The 21847-nt window shown below is 39.1% G+C and overlaps 1 pseudogene; it reads right to left on the reverse strand.

The window, feature by feature from the left end:
• The window catches only part of LOC121327136, a 131591-nt pseudogene that overhangs the window by 10674 nt on the left and 99070 nt on the right, over nucleotides 1-21847 (reverse strand).

Below are 21847 nucleotides of genomic sequence, written 5' to 3' on the forward strand. Positions count from 1 at the left end.
GGTGACCAGATATCAAGAGTGAAAAATCAGGGCACTTAGTGAGAGGATGAAGGAAACCTTGTGCACTACTGCACAGCGCAAGCGATGCAAGCTACATATCTTCCTTTTGTGAGAGGCTTTATTCCTTCGCCTTCCTGTGTGCTTTGCACTTAGGCAAAAACAAAAAAATACTCCAAAGCGGTTAACTTTCTTGTTTACTGTTCAGATGACAATGATGTTTTAATCAGCCTATCAGTGTGTCTGTACTGGCTTTTCTGTGATCTGCTGTACTGTATGTAGCAGGTGGGACAAAGTCAGTGCTGCATTGTTTTGATTTAGGTTGCTAAAATCTAGTTTTCAGCATTAGACGTAAAATACCAAAAAATGGACGAATATCAAATATTTCGGCTGAGGATCGTTTCAAGACATTTCCCAAATAAATTGCACATACAGATGGAGTTAATTGTTTTGCACGTCTTGTAATGCGACTTAAAGAAAATATGATTGATCGCTATAACTTCAGAATCACAAATTAAACAAAAGGCTACTACAGAGTCTGCTGAACAGAACGTAAAACAAACAGCAGCTTTCAGAAAACAAACTGGAAAGTCAGCGCAGACAAAAAAGTATTCCTGTGTTGGTTGTACCCAAGTTAAATCAGCACTACAGATACAATCAAGCACAGCTACCTCAGTTAAAATAACCTTTTGTTTTGTTTTAAGCACAGTTTAAAAATAAGTGAACAGTCTCGCTCAGCATTTAATAAATAAACAGAACAGACAGAAAATAACCAGTTGTAATAATACAAAAACAAGACATGGCACATTAGCCAAAATAAATAGACAAACAAAACTGACTATACAGACAAAAGACGGTGAGCAGATATTTTACCTATTACTTATCACAATTATTACTATTACCTCCATCTCCAATCCCGTTCTCCACTCATCGAACACACAACCCCAAGTGGGTGAAAACATGCAGCTTTTATGCAGAAGTACCAAAACTCGATTGCTAATCAATCATTCAATTGGAGTCTCGGTACAACTGCACGTGAATTAATAAAGTGCAATTCCCCGTGCTCACATATTATTACTTTTTACTTGCACGTGAAGTGCTGCGCAAACCTCGTGCCTAAATACAAATATACATTTTAAACACTCGTGTTACACAGACCCGTTTATATCCCATGTACCAATGACTATACACCAACATTAACACACAACAGATAACACAAAATACACACAGGGGCGGGCACTTTGCCACACCATCATGACACTTTGCCAGTAAAACTGGACACACCAAGAAAAACACTTGATGCATACCGCATCATATGACTGCAGGTTAACGTGATTGGATAGCCGCATAAATGCAATGCAAACAACTCATTCAAACAACATGCCCTTAAACAGTAAAGTATGCTGTTGCACCACAACAGTACAGCAGCCACATATACGAAATTTGTGAAAATCAAATTTTCACATTTTATGCCTAGGTTTTCAACGAATACTCAAAAAATCGGGACAAATGGTGTCCTGACCTCAATCGAGACACAGGACAAAGCCCCTAATATCGGGACAATCACAATTTTATCAGGACGTCTGGACATCCTACTGTACATGCACACTGTAGCCCAAACAGAAAACTAGACCAAAATCCTGGCATGTATACCAGTCATATTAGCAATGTATTGATGGAATAAACATTTGAACTGAAGTGGCTCGATTGAAAATATGTATTTACAGATATTAGATGTGTGTTGATTACTTGAGAATATGCAATTTAGGCTCATAACAATGCAATTCATTATTTAGTTATGTTTATTCATAAATATTCATAACAATCCCAGCATCTAAAAAGGTACAGTAAAATGTCAGGGAGTTTCTTGAGACTAATTAGATAAACATTTCTTTGTGCACCTTTGTTTTTAATATGTAGGTGTTTAATTGATTCTCAGTAAATACAATCCCTTGAAGCCAATTGTTTTATTTGTCAATGAAAGTGTCTGCTCTCTTACCTTCCTTTGTTCGGCAGAATCTAACTTCACAAGCCAGTACAAGGCCACTTTTGGTTTATGATATTTCCAGTTATCCAGTATCTGAAAGTACGAAGACAGACAACTATGAAAAGGATTACAAGGATTCATTTGAAAATGAATACATGCATGGACTGTGAATATAAAATATGCATTGCCCCATTCAGTAATATTTTGCATCATAATTTCTAATCCATATGTTTCAGAAACAGGTGTTGAGAAAATGATTACAGTATATGCAATCACACATTTCCTATGTGGTGAAATGAAACAGAGCTTTTTTTTGTTTTCTTTTGGGCACCACATGAAGTACATGTACAGTATATATTTAATTTGGTAACTGGCAAAAAAAAACAAATTCACTGAGCATCAGAACTCACTTTCAGTGGTGTCCCATATATACACACACACACACACAATGGTTTCCAAAGAGTATTGCAATGCGATGCATATGCAGTGTATATATATATATATATATATATATATATATATATATATATATATATATATATATATATATAGCTCTGGAAAAAATTAAGAGACCACTGCAAAATTATCAGTTTCTCTGGTTTTACTATTTATAGGTATGTGTTTGGGTAAAATTAACATTTTTGTTTTATTCTATAAACTACTGACAACATTTCTCCCAAATTCCAAATAAAAATATTGTCATTTAGAGCATTTATTTGCAGAAAATGACAACTGGTCAAAATAACAAAAAAGATGCAGTGTTGTCAGACCTCAAATAATGCAAAGAAAATAAGTTCAGATTCATTTTTAAACAACACAATACTAATGTTTTAACTTAGGAAGAGTTCAGAAATCAATATTTGGTGGAATAACCCTGATTTTCAAGCACAGCTTTCATGCGTCTTGGCATGCTCTCCACCAGTCTTTCACATTGATGTTGGGTGACTTTATGCCACTCCTGGCGCAAAAATTCAAGCAGCTCGGCTTTGTTTGATGGCTTGTGACCATCCATCTTCCTCTTCATCACATTCCAGAGGTTTTCAATGGGGTTCAGGTCTGGAGATTGGGCTGGCCATGACAGGGTCTTGATCTGGTGGTCCTCCATCCACACCTTGATTGACCTGGCTGTGTGGCATGGAGCATTGTCCTGCTGGAAAAACCAATCCTCAGAGTTGGGGAACATTGTCAGAGCAGAAGGAAGCAAGTTTTCTTCCAGGACAACCTTGTACTTTGCTTGATTCATGCCAAAGCTGCCCGATTCCAGCCTTGCTGAAGCACCCCCAGATCATCACCGATCCTCCACCACATTTCACAGTGGGTGCGAGACACTGTGGCTTGTAGGCCTCTCCAGGTCTCCGTCTAACCATTAGACGACCAGGTGTTGGGCAAAGCTGAAAATTGGACTCATCTGGGGGTGCTTCAGCAAGGCTGGAATAGGGCAGATTTGTCTTTGTGAAAGGCGCATGAATCAAGCCAAGTACAAGGTTGTCCTGGAAGAAAACTTGCTTCCTTCTGCTCTGACAATGTTCCCCAACTCTGAGGATTGGTTTTTCCAGCAGGACAATGCTCCATGCCACACAGCCAGATCAAGACCCTGTCATGGCCAGCCCAATCTCCAGACCTGAACCCCATTGAAAACCTCTGGAATGTGATCAAGAGGAAGATGGATGGTCACAAGCCATCAAACAAAGCCGAGCTGCTTGAATTTTTGTGCCAGGAGTGGCATAAAGTCACCCAACATCAATGTGAAAGACTTGTGGAGAGCATGCCAAAACACATGAAAGCTGTGCTTGAAAATCAGGGTTATTCCACCAAATATTGATTTCTGAACTCTTCCTAAGTTAAAACATTTCTGTTGTGTTGTTTAAAAATGAATCTGAACTTATTTTCTTTGCATTATTCGAGGTCTGACAACACTGCATCTTTTTTGTTATTTTGACCAGTTGTCATTTTCTGCAAATAAATGCTCTAAATGACAATATTTTTATTTGGAATTTGGAAGAAATGTTGTCAGTAGTTTATAGAATAAAACAAAAATGTTCATTTTACCCAAACACATACCTATAAATAGTAAAACCAGAGAAACTGATAATTTTGCAGTGGTCTCTTAATTTTTTCCAGAGCTGTATATTATATATATATATATATAATATATAATCTATTATAGATATAGAATAATACACCCCTTATATTCAACCCCTTCAAAGTTTAAAAGAGAAGAAATAGGTTTTTACATGGAATTTATCATTGTTTATTACAACAACAACAACAAAATGGGTGAAAGTCGGTGCAATAAAATGACTGATTTTTCTGGGTAAATATCAGGGTTTATTTTGGCGAACGGAAGGACAAAAAAAAAAGTAGATGCTTTGACAAACGGAAACTTATGTGGTTTGCTAGAACTGCAAAATAACTCAAAACACTTTATTCCACCTCTGACTTTAAGAAAAACAATATATCTCTAATCCCCCAATGTGAGGCGAGAGTGTATTAAATGGAATGTCCAGACAGTAATTTATGTGTACAGAAATAAAATAATTTATTTTTATTATCTATACACAACAAAATAATTAAATAACAAAAGAAAACAAAATGGTGTGAGGGAAGGAGTGCAGGGGTGAAATCCAAAACAGGTCGTGATAACTCGTCTTTTATCGTCTTCGTGGTAAACCATACATAAAAAAAGACAAAAGAAATGTTAGTGTTTTTTTTTTTAAAAATCCCGCTGCACCAAACCAGTCTCTCCCTCTACCCGTTACTCCTCCTATTTTACTTTCGGACCAACCTCGAACACAGTAGTACGTTCCCTTTAATATGTAATGTCCCGCCTCTGTAGTCAGTGGAACACCAATCCTCAACTGACAAGTGTCCTTATCCTTCACTTGACTCCAGTGGCTGGAATTTACATACTCGTACTTCCGCCCCTCACCAAGGTGCCGCCCCTCAAAAGATGACTTTTGCCATGGTCACGAGATCTTGGTAAGGGAAGTCCCGAGTTGGTTTGATGCCATCTACTGTCAGGAGGCTGAATCACAGACCGAAATCCCTTTGACTCATCACACCCAATAAAAACTTTTTTTTGCATTTTAGACACATTTACCAGCCAGACGTTTGATTTTGCTGGGGCTTTAGTGAAATTCCAGAACTCCTGCCTAGCGTTGGCTTGCAATAGTTTTTTTAAAGTGTCCTTTCCAAGGCTCGTTCTCTTGCAATCTTGGATGTAGCCAAATTTTGAAAACACTCTCTCCACATCAGCTAAGCCAGGTGGAACACTGAGGGTGCGAGAAGCAGCACGGCTCAAAGTTAGAAAGTCGGTGCTGTGGATTTTGTAGAATTCATGAGGAGTCAATGTGCGGTTGTCTGGGGAAGGCATTGCCATGTATGTATCGCTTTCTAGTTTAGCACTTTCTTCGTTAGGGCCCACAAAGGGGGGAGATTATACAAGCATACTCTATAAATTTATCAGTTGAGGCCACAGTTTGGCAATGACAAACAAATCAATTCAGGTTTTCATTGACCTTTACATCCTGTGTAAACTTCGCGCAGTAAGAAGCTGAGTTGGAATTCACTGCTGCCACATCCATCCAGGTAATGTGGGCTTACACTGCACGATTTTTGCTGATTTCTTAAAATCTGGGATAAACTGAGGTTGTCGGGGACAAAATGGTCAATAAGGTTGAGAGGGTCTACGATTCCCTGATCTACAGTGAGAAAGCTAGTTCAATCGGTAAGTATGAGTGGTGCTGCATCTCCCAATTGCAAAAATCGTGCTGTGTAAGCCCGGCTTTACCGATCGAACTACGATTTCTCAGTGTAGATCGGGGACTGCAAGCTACACACACTACACGAGATATCTTGTCGAGGATTGCGCCTGTTTTCATTGCAGAATCGTAGACATCATTCGGGAGAATCGTGGACTCTAGCGAGGAGGCGACCATTGTTGTCTGTGCATTGTTTTGCACAGTGGACAGTACGGACTGATGATGCAACTCGATTCGAGGTGCAACCAAAATAATAAAATCTAATCTGTTCAAAATGCGCAACACTCGCTCGTAGTACAAAATATTTATCAGATTGAAAGATTGGCGTGGGAGATTGGCCGTCAAGCGAGTGCTGCGCTTTTGAACAGACTAGAACATAACTTTAATAGTAGACTACTACAAATTTGTTATAGGATTAAATATGTAACAACGTAATCTACATTCTCTATTTCTCACACACACAGACGCGTGCCCCTCCTCCTCGTATTTTGAATAAATTAGCAATACAAGCATACATTAGGGGTTTGAAAGGGGTATCGAATACGAGTGACTGTAGAAATTGATTGGCAGGAGAGCACACTCTACCACACACAGTATCTGCTTTGGCATTAACAAGTTATAACAATTATTTACTTACCAGCTACCTTCAATGAGCGATCATGATAGGAAATATGACTTATGTCAAAAATGGGCACAACCTTTCTCTTCGACGCTATTGTTGCTAGCTTGTCCTATTGGCTGCTGACAGCATTCATCAAGAAATCGGCCTGTAGCCCCTCGCACACTTCAGAAATTGCTTTGCCGGGGACTAAAGTTTTCTGACATGTTAGAAATTTGTCTGGAGGAGGCTGAGGAAGCAGGTTGGTTTTGGTTTTGGTTTTGGTTTTGGTTTCGGTTTTGGTTAATTTGAATCCAGTGAAGGCATTGCCAATCCTGGAAACCTTGTTTTTGTAACTTTGTTTTTGTATTGGGGTTTTTTTTTTGTGTTTACATCCCTTTATTTTGCCATTGTGCATTTTTATTTTGTGTTATTTATAACAAAAAAAAAATACAATTTTTTTTTTGAACTGCAGACTGTCTCTGGGCCTCTATCCACTTGCCAGCCTGCCACAGCTTAATATTTGTTTAGTTATAAGATTAATGCTGAATAGTCTGTGTTATAAAGTGCCAGTGCAGCTTTTCTTCAGATACTGTATCAAAAGGGAGACAGAAACAGAAGTTAGACCGAGAAGTTGTTTATCGTTTGAACAACACCGGTACTGTATTTACTGTAGAAATACTGCATGAATCACTAGTATAGATTATTGGGGGACATGCTGTAGGAGTGTTATGTCCGAGGCATGTTATAACTGAGAGTTATAGCGAAGGAGCACTGTATTGTATTTGAAAGGTCCACGGCCAGCTCAGCCACGTTGACTTCATGGTCGGCTGCAGCTAATAATATAGCTGAGCACCTTATTAAGGGGGCGCCCCATTAAGCCACTTGCTCCACACACACACACTGCATTATGACAAATATTATTTTTGTGCATTCACATTTTTCTGTATTCCTTTACATTACTTTATATTATTGTAATTTGATATATACTTTTATTTACATTTATTTTGTTTATTTTTCTTTGAATATACTTTATTTTCATTTTTATTCCTAGTATTGTACTGATTTTGATTTGAATGTATTTACAAAAAATCTGTTCATATCAGTATCTCGTACTCCAGTTATGTAAAGTATAGTTATATAATTGTTTTTTTTTTTTTTTTTTTTTTTTTTTGTGTGGCTATTGTTTTAAATAATTGTTTAATGGTTGAATTATTTTAGCCTCTACAGAATGATATCCGGAGTGAGTTGTCTTGACACAGTAGATACTTGCTACTGGCTGAAAGGCCACAGGTTCAAATACAGTACAAACCAAAAAAAAAAAGACCATAGGCACTGAAGCACTATTTGTCAGAAAATCTGAGACAAATGCAATTTGCATTTAGGTTACTTGATTAGGCATTCAAAACTAAGAGGCCCCTTGCAGAGATGCCTTGCACATGTGAGGGTGGAATGAAGCTTCTAATATATATAGGCCAGCTGAACTATTTTGGCTGGTATTTTATTACCTCTCTTATATAGGCTGGTAATGAAATGTGCTTTCTATAATCAAAGCAGCTATGCAAGATTAAGATTGACATAGTGTAATCTTGTGTACAAACATCCATCCTGCAGTAATGTCAAGAGGCTTAACCACCCTGTAAAGCGTAAAAAGGTCTTATCTCTTTTGAAACACCTTATTGTTGATATTGCCTTTCTCCAGGATCATTTTCAGCTGTGGGTAGGGTAGGCGGGACAGCTATTCCATTCTACATTCCACAATTTTAATTCACAAAACTATACCCTTTATTGTCTCTTAGAACTCCAGCATACTACTTGTTGCTGTTTGTATTTTTAGACCTTGTGCAGTTTTTGTTTGGTATTTTGTTTTGTTTAAATCTTTTGTTTTATTATTTAATAAAAGCTGAGCGCCGTAGCGTCTCAGTTTCACCCCCCAGTACTGTCTGTGTGTGTTCCTTTCTGGTCTGACGTTACCACTGCAGCCATCCTGTTCACACTCTCGCATATATTTTGTTCGTTTATCTAAAACAACAAAACTACCTGTCTGTTTAGTGATGGGAGCAGGTGTGGACGATAATAGTAATTTATCATTAATGACTGGTACTCTGGAGACCAAACTCTCCCGAGAGAAACTCAGTTTGAGACGGGCTAGCTTCGAAGCGAAAAATTTACTCACTGATGAAACTTCATTTTATATCTTATGAGATTTTTTTAGACAAAATCTGTGGTGCCCTCTTCTACCTTGTAGGAAGCATGAAGGCTTATTTAGAGGCCAGATTATTTTGTCCAGTGCGCAGGATAGAAACCGTCACTTAGAACGGCTTTGGCGAGTTGACAGACCTTATCCTTATCTTTATCTCTAGAATTAGAAATAGGGGTTATGTAATCTATCCCCACCTCCCATCTTTATGGAAAAAAAAATAAAAACAACTAATCTTACAGACTGTCTTTGATCTCTTGTCGACTTGTCGAAACAGCTGAACAGCTCTTAAATCCTGATACAGCATATACAAACATGGCAATAAGGCCAGTAGAAGTCTTGCACATCAGTTCTCTCCCAAGACAGTCCATGAAAGGTTCTTTCAAGTGAAATCTGCATTTGAGTGGTGGTGTACTACCATTGACCATAGTCAAATTAATAATCAGTTTCGTAACAACTAGGCTTGCTACTATTTGATTTAAATTTTTTTGCCAAATCGACAATTAATATCGACGTTTATTTTAGAAAGAATTTGCCGTTTTTTTCGATCTTTATTTTTCAATTCAAGCAGAGAATGGGTGAAATCGACCTTTATGCTTTAAAAAAAAAAAACAGACTTTTTATGCCATTGAAAAACATCTCATTTAGTGAAACCCCTTTACCATATTCAACATGCAATAAAACCATGGTTACTAACATTCTAATTGAAATAACGTTTGGTCACAGCTGACCTAAACATTTAAAAATTGTCTCAAATAAACCGTAGTAAACGCAGCATATAAAAGTGTATTACCCAGACCTTTATAGCAGACATTTACGAGTAAAAATAATATGCACAGAACAAAACATTAGATAGTTGAACAGAACCAACTTGCACTTATTATTTGGAGTCTGAGTTCCCCCTCTCCTGCTTCAGCATATGCTACCGGTCAAAAGTTTTAGAACACCCCCATTTTTCCAGTTTTTATTGAAATTTAAGCAGTTCAAGTCCAGTGAATAACCTGAAATGGTACAACGGGAAGAGATAAACTGCCAGAGGTTAAAAAAAAAGTTAGGTTATCAAAAACCGAAAAATAATGTACATTTCAGAGTTATACAAAAAGGCCTTTTTCAGGGAACAAGTAATGGGTTAACAACTTACAGCTGTTCTGCAGCAATGGAAGTAAATTAAGCCTTGAAAGTTGATGCTAACAATTCCTACAGGTGTCCCAACTTTTGTTGATTACTTACAAACCCTCTGTCTGTATAAAAGTGTTGGAACAGACTGTATTACTACACCCTCTTAAGCATTATTTGGACAGCACTGTATTGCAGGAAGTAGTATATTGCTATCATAATGGCGAGAAAAAGGCAATTAACAAAGGAAGACAGACAGACCATTATAACCCTTAAAAGTGTAGGTCTTTCCTTTAGAGAAATTGCAAAGAAAGCCAAGTTGTCAGTGAGTACAGTTTCCTACACCATCAAAAGGCACTTGGAAACTGGAGGAAACTCTGACAGGAAGAGGTCTGGCAGACCCAAAGCCACAACAGAATCAGAAGACAAGTTTCTGAGAGTCAATAGCTTGCGTGATAGGCGGCTCACAGGACAACAGCTTCAAGCACAACTTAACGCTGGTCGAAATAATCAAGTCTCAGTTTCAACTGTGAAGAGAAGACTTCGAGCTGCAGGTTTGACAGGTCGAGTGGCAGTAAGAAAACCATTGCTAAGATGGCAAAATAAGAAAAAGAGGCTTGCCTGGGCCATGAAGCACTGCAGGTGGACTACTGAAGACTGGAAGAAGATCTTATGGACTGATGAATCAAAATTTGAAATCTTTGGTTCATCAAGCAGGGTTTTTGCACACGTCGAGTAGGTGAAAGGATGGTTCCTCGTGTGTGACACCAACTGTCAAACATGGAGAAGGAAGCGTGATGGTCTGGGGCTCTTTTGCTGGATCCAGATTTGATTTCCATTGTAGAAAGAATGCCACAAGTGTGCTCAGCTGTTATATCTGCAAAAGGTGGCTACTTTGATGAGTCAAACATTTCGATTAAATTTTGTTAAACAAAACGATTCCATGATTTCTTTTTTTTTATCTCCAATTGTTTATTTGTTCTATGCTTTAATTTCAGAGTACATTGAGACATTAAACTGCATAAATTTCAATAAAAACTGGAAAAATGGAGGTGTTCTAAAACTTTTGACCGGTAGTGTAGTTGGAGTCAGAGTCACTGGAAGGTAAGGCAGACGGGCCTGCTTCGTCCTGCCATGAAGAATTCAGCCGTCTCTTGCGCCCCATTTTCAAATCAAACTAGTAACTGTCACATATACCTCAAGCAAAAGCTTGCCTACACCTTAACTCGCTAATTTCAAAGTAGGCACTTTGAATGACAAGCGCTGTAGCTGGCAAATGAGAGCATTCTAGCACTGCTTCAGTTAAACAGATCTGTCAGAACAGGGTGAAATTATAGCACTAACGGACCACTGAGATGACTGACAGCTACACCCAGACAGTCAGAGTGGAATGGAGATGGGACAGACAGCAAGTATAAAGACTACACAAACAAGATGATTTCTAAATGATTATTTTAGAAAATAGTGAGTGGTTTTACCAACATTTATCGTATATACATTTATTTCAGTCAAATACTCTTTTGGGGAATTCGACGTTTAACAAACTTGAACGATTAATATTGAAAAGTAGCAAGCCTATTCATAACTATTACTCACACCTCTATACTTATGAGTCCCCAGCGAACCCTTCCTTAATTGATGATTTCTTCCAAAATCTAGATACTCCCACCATTAACCTAGGTTAATTGGATGAGCCCTTCTCGTTGGATGAGATAGCCTAACAGCAGTAAATCTCCTGGCCCAGATGGGTTTTCCAGTGAGTCCTTAAAAAAAAATTCTGACCTCCTATCCCCTCTTTTAAGCTCCATATTTGCTGGCTCCTCCTCTCTGTCCCTTCCCTCTACCTTACATCAGGACAAGGATCCCCTTGACTGTGGCTCTTACTGGCCAATTTCACTTCTTAACTCTGACGTAAAAAATATTTGTGCAAGTCTCTAAACTGTTGCAATTATCAATTATTAACTGTCTCTTCCCTCAATTATCTCCACAAATCAAACAGGTTTTATAAAAAGCAGAGACTCCTTCTTTAATCTTAGGTGCCTGTTTAATATCTTTTACACCCCATCCTCATCCCCTCACTCAGAAATTTTTGTTTCGATGGATGTGGAAAAGGCATTTGAGCATGCAGAGTGGGATTACCTTTTTTATACCTTCCAGAAACTTGACTTTGGTCCAAACTTTATCTCATGGATTAAAGTTCTGTACACTTCCCCCTTCACTGCTGTCCACACTAACAATATAATCTGTACATTTTTTGTACTCCACCATGGTACTAGACAGCGTTGCCCCCTTTCTCCCCTTTTGTTTGCTATTGAGCACCTGGCTATTGCTCTGCGTAGTAGGCAGGGCATTCAGGAGTCATTAGGGGGGGTTAGGAACATAAAGTCTCTCTTTATGTGGATGATCTGCACTTGTACGTTTCCAACCCAGCCTCTTGCTTACCTTTAGTTTTGAATCTACTCAAAGATTTTAGCAAATTTTCTGGTTACAAGTTAAATCTTCTTAAAGGTAAACTTCTCCATATTAACCCTGTGGCAGCAAAGTGCTCTTTCTATTTCAGTCCCACATGATTTTAAAGATCTTTTCAAACTTAATTTCACTCCTTTCTTAGAACTTACAAAGCAAGACCTTGTATGCTGGTCTACATTGCCCCTCTCACTGGCTGGTCAAATTAGTGCTATCAAAATGAATGTACTGCCTAAATTTTTATACCTCATGTACTAGGAGGTATGGCCCTACCCAATTTTCAATACATTTACTGTACAGCCAATATATGGAGTATGTCTTACTGGTGACTTTCCCAGTGGGGATCTGTGGCAAAGTGGTGAATACATGCAGGTGAGTGTAGTGCAGAGCGGATTAATCACACAGATGAATGATTTACAGGTGCAAGGGTGTTTATTAATGATTATAATGTCCAGAGCCTTATGGCAAAACCTGCAAACAATAACAATGATAGAAGTGGTACAGCGGCGTGTATCACTCCTGTTTGTTCCCATGGGTTTGACCCGCAACCAAAAAGTCCCGTATTTTCTCACCCACACAAAACACAAACACAAAACACAGTTCCGACATTGCGTGATTTTAGTGCTAGCGGTGCAGAGACAGTTCCTGTAGTGGAAAAGGTGACTTGTGATATACAGGTTTACGCTGGCCTGCGGCTGCAGCTCCAGATCGTGTTTAGTACTCTTTAGTGAGAAAACAAACAACACAAGACACACAGTGTTAGTACACAGACTGACAACACTCACGGCTTTCGGTCTCAATAATACAGGCTCCTTCTAGGTCATTTCGTATAACCACATGCAAAGGAACAGATCACTGAAGCTACGCCCCCCTATTTATACCCCCGCCCATGACCCCTAAGGTTAACGAACGCATCCGCTTCTCCAATCCTCAGATGCCACGTCGTCTACCATCCGGGTCAGTGAGCTTGGGTGCCGTAGCTCCGCCCCCTTCCTAAACGGTCGACTTCCACCTACCCTACGGAATAAATTGCCTTGCCATTTGCTTAAGGTTACAATGTTCCTTCTTTCTAGTGCCCTCACAGGTTGGGAAGGAGAACACCAAGCGTCATTCGATCTCTGTCACAGGATCCAAAGCCCGAGCTTAGTTACCCATGGAGGCTTCATCTTGCCATGCATCATCCTTCTATGCTCCCCCCTCCTTCTGTCTATGTCCATCTCCAAGTTTACAATCAGCCCCACAGTCACTTCGAATTTGGAAACAGTTCAGACAGGCCTTTAACTTCGATGCTCTCTCAATACTCACTCCCATAAATAACAACCATTTGTTCCATTCTTTGAAAGACCAGCATTCAACATTTGGCATAATAGGGGTATCACCTCCCTTAATGATCTTTATATCAATAACAATTTTGCTTAATTTGATCAGCTTGTACAAAAATATAATATACCTCGATATCTCCAAATTCGGAATTTGAGACAAAATGTCTGTTCCTCTTATGTCCACCTAGATCACCCATGGACTCTACTCTCGAAGTAAGCCCAGTCTGCAAGGATACTATATATATTGGCACTGTATATTAAAAACTCACTGCTCTCCATTCTGATTCCCTAGTGTCTTCAAAGGCCTGTGAGAACAGGACTTGGACACGGTCTACTCAGACACAGATTTGGGCACTGTCCTGAGGCGGGTCCACTCTTCCTCAGCATGTGCTAGGCACAGACTAATTCAATTTAAAATTTTGCATCGCCTCCTCTTCCAGCATCCCTAGAGTGGTCAACTCTGACAGCAATATTTGGGGTGTTTTCTGATGACTCCTCCCAGAACACTGCACATTGCAACTCTCTGGCTTTTGCTACCTCTTTTGGCTAGATGGTTGATCTTAAGAACATAAGAACATAAGAAAGTTTACAAACGAGAGGAGGCCATTCGGCCCATCTTGCTCGTTTGGTTGTTAGTAGCTTATTGATCACAAAATCTAATCAAGCAGCTTATCGAAGGATCCTAGGGTGTCAGCTTCAACAACATTACTGGGGAGTTGATTCCAGACCCTCACAATTCTCTATGTAAAAAAGTGCCTCCTATTTTCTGTTCTGAATGTCCCTTTGTCTAATCTCCATTTGTGACCCCTGGTCCTTGTTTCTTTTTTCAGGCTGAAAAAGTCCCTTGGGTCGACCCTGTCAATACCTTTTAGAATTTTGAATGCTTGAATTAGGTCGCCACGAAGTCTTCTTTGTTCAAGACTGAACAGATTCAATTATTTTAGCCTGTCTGCATATAACATGCCTTTGAAGCCCGGAATAATTCTGTGCTCTTCTTTGCACTCTTTCTAGAGCAGCAATATCTTTTTTATAGCGAGGTGACCAGAACTGCACACAATATTCAAGATGAGGTCTTACTAGTGCATTGTACAGTTTTAAGATTACTTCCCTTGATTTAAATTCAACACTTTTGACAATGTATCCGAGCATCTTGTTAGCCTTTTTTATAGCTTCCCCACATTGTCTAGATGAAGACATTTCTGAGTCAACAAAAACTCCTAGGTCTTTTTCATAGATTCCTTCTCCAATTTCAGTATCTCCCATATGATATTTATAATGTACATTTTTATTTCCTGCGTGCAGTACCTTACACTTGTCTCTATTAAATGTCATTTGCCATGTGTCTGCCCAGTTCTGAATCTTGTCCAGATCATTTTGAATGACCTTTGCTGCTGCAACAGTGTTTGCCACTCCTCCTACTTTTGTGTCGTCTGCAAATTTAACAAGTTTGCTTACTATACCAGAATCTAAATCATTAATGTAGATTAGGAATAGCAGAGGACCTAATACTGATCCCTGTGGTACACCACTGGTTACCACACTCCATTCTGAGGTTTTTCCTCTAATCAGTACTTTCTGTTTTCTACATGTTAACCACTCCCTAATCCATGTACATGTGTTTCCTTGAATCCCAACTGCGTTCAGTTTGAGAATTAATCTTTTGTGCGGGACTTTGTCAAAAGCTTTCTGGAAATCTAAATAAACCATGTCATATGCTTTGCAATTATCCATTATCGATGTTGCATCCTCAAAAAAATCAAGCAAGTTAGTTAGACACGATCTCCCTTTCCTAAAACCATGTTGACTGTCTCCCAGGACCCTGTTACCATATAGGTAATTTTCCATTTTGGATCTTATTATAGTTTCCATAAGTTTGCATATAATAGAAGTCAGGCTTACTGGTCTGTAGTTACCTGGTTCAGTTTTGTTTCCCTTTTTGTGGATCGGTATTACGTTTGCAATTTTCCAGTCTGTCGGTACCACCCCTGTGTCAAGAGACTGCTGCATGATCTTGGTTAGTGGTTTGTAAATTACTTCTTTCATTTCTTTGAGTACTACTGGGAGGATCTCATCCGGCCCAGGGGATTTGTTTATTTTAAGAGCTCCTAGTCCCTTTAACACTTCTGCCTCAGTTATGCTAAAGTTATTTAAAACTGGATAGGAACTGGATGACATGTGGGGCATGTTGTCCGTATCTTCCTTTGTAAAAACTTGTGAAAAGTAATCATTTAATATATTTGCTATTTTTTTTTCTTCATCTACGATTTTGCCATTTGTATCTCTTAAACATTTAATCTCCTCTTTGAATGTTCTCTTGCTGTTGTAATATTGGAAAAACATTTTGGAATTGGTTTTAGCTCCCTTAGCAATGTTCATTTCTATTTCTCTCTTGGCCTTTCTAACTTCCTTTTTGACTTGCGTTTGCAGTTCTGTGTACTCTTTCTGCGTACTTTCTTTTTGGTCCTTTTTTAATGCTCTGTAAAGTGCCTTTTTTCGCTGAATATTTTTTTTAATTGATCTATTAAACCATTTTGGCAATTTAGTTTTACATTTAGATTTGTCTACTTTAGGGATATAATTGTTTTGCGCCTCTAGTACTACATTTTTGAAGAACAACCATCCTTCTTCTGTGGGTGTTTTCTCTATTTTACTCCAATCTACTTCTGTTAGTCTCTGTTTCATACCTTCATAGTTTGCTTTTCTAAAATTGTAAACCTTAGCTTTAGTGATTACTTTTGGGGATTTAAAAAACACTTCAAATGAGACCATGTTGTGGTCTGAGTTTGCCAGTGGTTCTCTGACCTCTGTTTTAGTTATTCTATCTTCGTTATTTGAAAAGACTAAATCAAGGCATGCCTCCCCTCTAGTCGGTGCCTTGACAAATTGTGTTAGGAAGCAGTCATTTGTCATTTCCACCATTTCTATTTCATCCTTTGCGCTACCCACCGGGTTTTCCCATTTTATTTGGGGGAAGTTGAAATCCCCCATTAGTATGGCTTCTCCTTTGCTACACGCATTTCTAATGTCATTGTATAACAGATTATTGTGCTCACCATCTGAATCTGGCGGTCTATAGCATGCTCCTATTATTATGCCCTTTGAATTTTTGTCCGTTATTCTGACCCATATTGATTTGGTTTTATTTTCTTTGTCCAGGTTTAACACCTGGGCTTCAAGACTGTTTCTTATGTATAGCGCTACCCCTCCTCCTCTTCTGTCCTGCCTGTCTTTCCTATACAGTGTATACCCACAAATATTATATTCGTCCCCATCACTCTCAGACAACCAAGTTTCTGTAACACCTATCACATCATAGTTACCTGTTAGTGCAGTAGCTTCAAGTTCTAGAATTTTGTTTCTGATACTTCTAGCATTTAGATAAATACATTTAATGGTTGTCTTACCTGAGTTGTTGTTCTTGTTTTGATGCGGTCTCCCTTCTGTTTTTTTGTTGATTTCTCCCCCCTTCCTTTCTAGTTTAAATGCTTCTGAACCTGCTCGAGGATCTTTTCTCCAAGTAGACTGGTTCCCTTGTTATTTAAGTGCAGTCCATCCCGTCTATACAGATAGTCCTCGTTGTAGAATGTGGTCCAATGATCAAGATAGGTGAAGCCTTCCCGTGTGCACCACGTCTTCAGCCATGCGTTTTGATTAATTATTTCCAGCTGTCCATATGGTCCTTTGCAAGGTGCCGGTAGTATACCAGAAAATACCACAGTTTTGGTTTTCTCTTTTAATTTCCTTCCTAGCTCTCTGAATTTGTTTTGCAGGGATTTTGGTCTGTCTCTTCCAATGTTGTTTGTACCGATGTGGACGACTACTACCGGGTCGTCTCCTGTTCGTTCTAGGAGCCTGTCCACGTTCTCAGTGATGTGCTTGACCGAGGCTCCCGGAAGGCAGCACACTGTTGTAGTAAGGGGGTCCAAACTGCGAATTGAACTTGCTGTGTTTCTCAATATGGAGTCCCCAACAATCATGACCTCCCTTCTTTTTGCTGTCTGGTCACCACTGTCAATGGGATCCTGGATGTTGTTCCTTTCATTCTCTTGTCATTGGTTCTGCTCATCAAAATTCTGAAGTGACTCAAATCTGTTGGTTGTGTTTGAGGAAGTTTCTTTTTTTCCCTGCTTCTGCCTACCTGAACCCAGCTGTTCTGACCTTCTATCTCCCTGGTGGCTTTCAGTCTGTTAGGGTTGATGCAGACTTCCATGAATTGTGGGTGTGCCAGTTCCTCAAGATCCTGTTGCTGTCTCACTTCTTCCAGCTCCATTTCTAGCATACTTACTAGTTTATGCAAATCCTGGATCGCGTGGCACTTTACGCACACTTGGTTTAGCTCCGCTGGGTTTTCTCGGATTTCCCACATCAATCAGGTGTCACAGATTACTGGCTTGAAGACCATGTTGAGGGGTTTTTTTTAAGTTTAGTTTCTTCTGCAGCTGTCAGCCTGCTTTCCAACTGCTTCTAAACTGCTCTGTACTTTTCCACGCCTGTACTTCTCCCACTCGCTGTCGCTTCCACTCGCTGTCGCTGGGAAGACTGCCTCGTTTAACTGCGTTGTTCTGCTGTGCTGTTGGCTCCTTCCCTTGCCCGTGTCTCAGAACGGCACTGAATTTGAATCAGCTGCTCCGAGTTTCTGCTTGTTTGTTGAAAGGAAGCTGCACCACCTTCTTTTGTTCATTGGATTAGGGTCATGTAGAAAATAAATGTCACCCTTTGGGGGTCAGTTAATAAATTCTACTCAGTTTGGCAGTTCTTCTTGTCTTTTGTAGAGCAGATAGAAGCACAGTCCCTGGCATAGTTTAAATTGGCTTATCATTCGGGTCACCAACCTACCTGCACTTGCCCGTTCAGGTGCATCTCTCTCTCTCTCTAGCTAAAAGACGTGGGAATTTGAATGCCAAATTGTGCCCATTTAGATCGATTTGATGGATTAAACTAAAGTTTGAAGAACCTTCTGGATTTTTTTTGTAATTTTCCATACCCTTTTCATGATATTTGCAATTGTTCTAAAATGTTTGTGTGCTGTTGTTCAGATGTTGCATTTAATTGATTTTATTGATTTTTTGTAATTACTTTTTTGTCTGAGAAAGAGGTTTGAATGAGGAAATGCACAGGAAATTGGAAGCTCCATCAATATCTCACGTCAACAGACATTTCAAAACAGTTTAAAGCACTGTCCAAGGTCACACAGAAAAAAAACTAATGAGCAACGGCACTTAGAAATTCTCAGAACGATTTCAAATATCATTAAAAGCTGAGGATAGAAAAAACTGTTATTGTCATTTGAAGCTACTTGCTCTTTAAGCTACAACATATTGATACAGCAGATTTCACATACAGGCAAATGTCATGTCTGAGTATATAGAAAAACTGTCTGTACACTTGCTTTGGTGCCACTAATAGAGAAAGAATTACATAAAGAAGAAATATGAGCCATTGAAAGCTAAAACAACATTAAACTATTTCGTAAAACAATGCTAGTTTTCCCTTCTGGCTGTACATTTAATACCAACTTAGGGCAGAGACACTCAGCTTTGTTGAAGGCCACGTGCAATATGAGTCTGCAGGGTCACAAACTAGCACTGTGCTATTTATGTGTGATTGATTAACATTAGTTTTAAAACATCTTCTAAGATTTTCTAAAGATCAATGATAAGCATCTGAAAAAAAGAAGAATGTTGTAAAACCACAATCTGAGGTTTTTAATTACTGATCGCCACTTTAACTGCTATAACTGCCTCATAAATCTTATTGGCCAGTATATGAAATTGAGGGAACCAACCAGGATATTTAATTTTTTTTTTTCTTTTTAATAATAATTTACTGTCCAATTACGCCCAGTTTTGCTCCCTCATCACAGCAATTCATCATAGCTCAGAAGAAATGAAGGTCAGTGGTGTTCCCTGATCCTGCAACCAACCCAATTGCCTTTTAGACCCATGAGCTCAATAGTAGATGTTGGTGAGCTATCAACCTCTGGAGAACAAAGAACAGCTTTTGCCTCCATAACCTGTCAGAAACAGACAATGTGACACCCGGTGGAATCCCCAGTGATGAGCATCAACTTCACACAGACCAGGCACTCCCCTGCACTCCCTGACTATATGACTCACCTCGAATAGCACACAGCCATGCCTTTACTAGCCACTTGAGGACCCCTACATATTTATTTTTAATCTGCACTCTTTTCAAAGTTATATAAAACATTCAACAGACAAGCTTAGAACATTTTAGTTAAAAAATAAATCAGACTGCAGAAGTAAATCAGAGTACAGAACTATTGGTGCCCCAAGATCCCAAGTGAGATCCAAACACTCACATCATCTAGCATCAGCTCGGCCTCCTCCTCTGTTTTTCCTGGGAAGCGAATTCTCATTTAATTCAGAGCAGCCAGAGTCTGCCCTGTCATTGCTGCCTCCTGTTCTTTTGTTCTGAGGTTGAGAAAAGATTCCCCCTTGAAAAACAAAAACAATTGAAGATAAAAAAATTAGCTCCATGTCTGCATAAAATAGGTCAACCACATATTTTATTTATAATCCGTTTCATATCATCTTTATTCAAAATAAAAATAAGAGCCAAGTAAATAAAATGTGCTTAGACTCATTCTGGTTGGAGATAAGATACAGTAGCCCCTTAACTTCAAAAGTATAATTTGCTAAAGTCAGGCTCAGTACAGAATGTAATATACCTAGTCCTTAAAGGGTTCATTTTTTATTTTTTTTTCTATTAATTTCAGGTATCATACAACAACTATCATGTCAGTTCATGAAATTCATGAGGTTCTAAAATACTTTTTTTTCTCTCTTGCCATTTAAGCTGAGCTGGAATAAATATAATTGTGCAGCAAGGATGTCTGGCAAAAATATGAATGCAATACAGAACAAAATCTGCATTCTATTGCACTTAATAAAGAAGATTGTTTTCAAACTTGCCACTGCAGAGTGAATGATGCCCAGGCTGGTGCTGTGGGGCACTCGGTTGACTGAGCTGCTGCGATTCAAAGAGTGGGAGCGGGTGACAGAGCTGGTTCGAAGCACGGGAGTGGAGGGTTTTGACGACACAGCCCTCTGCTCATTAGTTGGCGACTGTGCAGTTACAGAGGGTACAGAGCGGGGACATGATATAGAGCGTCTGACTGGGGTAGACAGTGACAGAGATGCTGAGGGGCCAGCTTTGGTTGGCTTGATTGGAGATTTAGAATTGATCCTGCCTGCAAGAAGAAAAGACAGTGTCAAGCTGAAGTGGTACGAAATAGACACCTGAAAGCATACCTGTTAAGAGCATTACAGTAGCGCACATGTCACTTTAATTTGCAGTGGCAACCCCAGTGAAGTGCTATAAAAAAAAAAAAAAAACCTTTTGCTTCTGTTTTCCCCCATCCAGTATTTTACCATGTTTCTGGAAAATAATGGATGGCATTTTCTGATAGCAAATTTGGAGTTACAGCCTGTACCCCAGTGACTTGATAGGATTGTAATCCAGCAATATGCTCACCCTGTCTACACCAAGTCTTGTCACAAAGAGGGGCAATCTCCTGTCTCCTTTCATATGCTCAAACACCTTTTCCAATATATCATAAGAAAAAAATGATAAAACCAGATGTTAACTATCGTATAAATCCCAGACACATCCATAAAAGCCCTAATAGTGACCAGTTAGGCTGCACAATTATAGCTTGTTAGGATCTTTTCCACCCCATACAGAACTAGCCTGAGAAGTTCAATCACCTATGATTCACCATGCAATCCTGATTTCTGATTATATAGCCAAACAACCAGAGAAAATGCCTTCTGATGTCTCTTAGTTTTCGGCTGTCAGCTGCCATTCCAATAAAGCAGTGTATATTCTGTTGAGAAAGAACTGTAAGACCTACTGTCAGACATAGTGAGTTTGGGAGGGCTGACCCCAGTGAAAGAATTAGGAAATATGTCTATGTGGCAGAGCATGAGCTCTGCCCATGTATATGTATTGGTGTTTGTTGACTCTGTCTCTGAAGGCTCTGCCCAGCCTGAACTGTTTTTTGTATGTTTGTTTAAAACTTTATTCTTTGCCCTTGTGCCTTTTTGTTTGTACTTTTGTGTTATTGTTGTTTATTAAAGTGCACATTAGAACTTGTACTGCATTTTTCTGGCTGAGTCTGTGTTTCGCCACCACCCTGTCACAGTCTATGTCAATTGTTTTCAATACAATGGTTTGCATTGCATGGCCTCTAACCTACCCCAGTCAAGAATTTGAGCTTTCCTTCGGTCTGTTTCCACCTGGCAATAGATATCAGTTTACACAACTGAAGAGGTCAATTAAATCAGGTCTTCCATAGAAAGAATAATAACTCAATCCACCCACCCAAGTGGGACTGCATGAATACAAAATAAATTGGTTTAAATATTTCATATTGCA

This window comes from Polyodon spathula, chromosome 14 (assembly GCF_017654505.1).
Source record: "Polyodon spathula isolate WHYD16114869_AA chromosome 14, ASM1765450v1, whole genome shotgun sequence".
NCBI lineage: Eukaryota > Metazoa > Chordata > Actinopteri > Acipenseriformes > Polyodontidae > Polyodon > Polyodon spathula.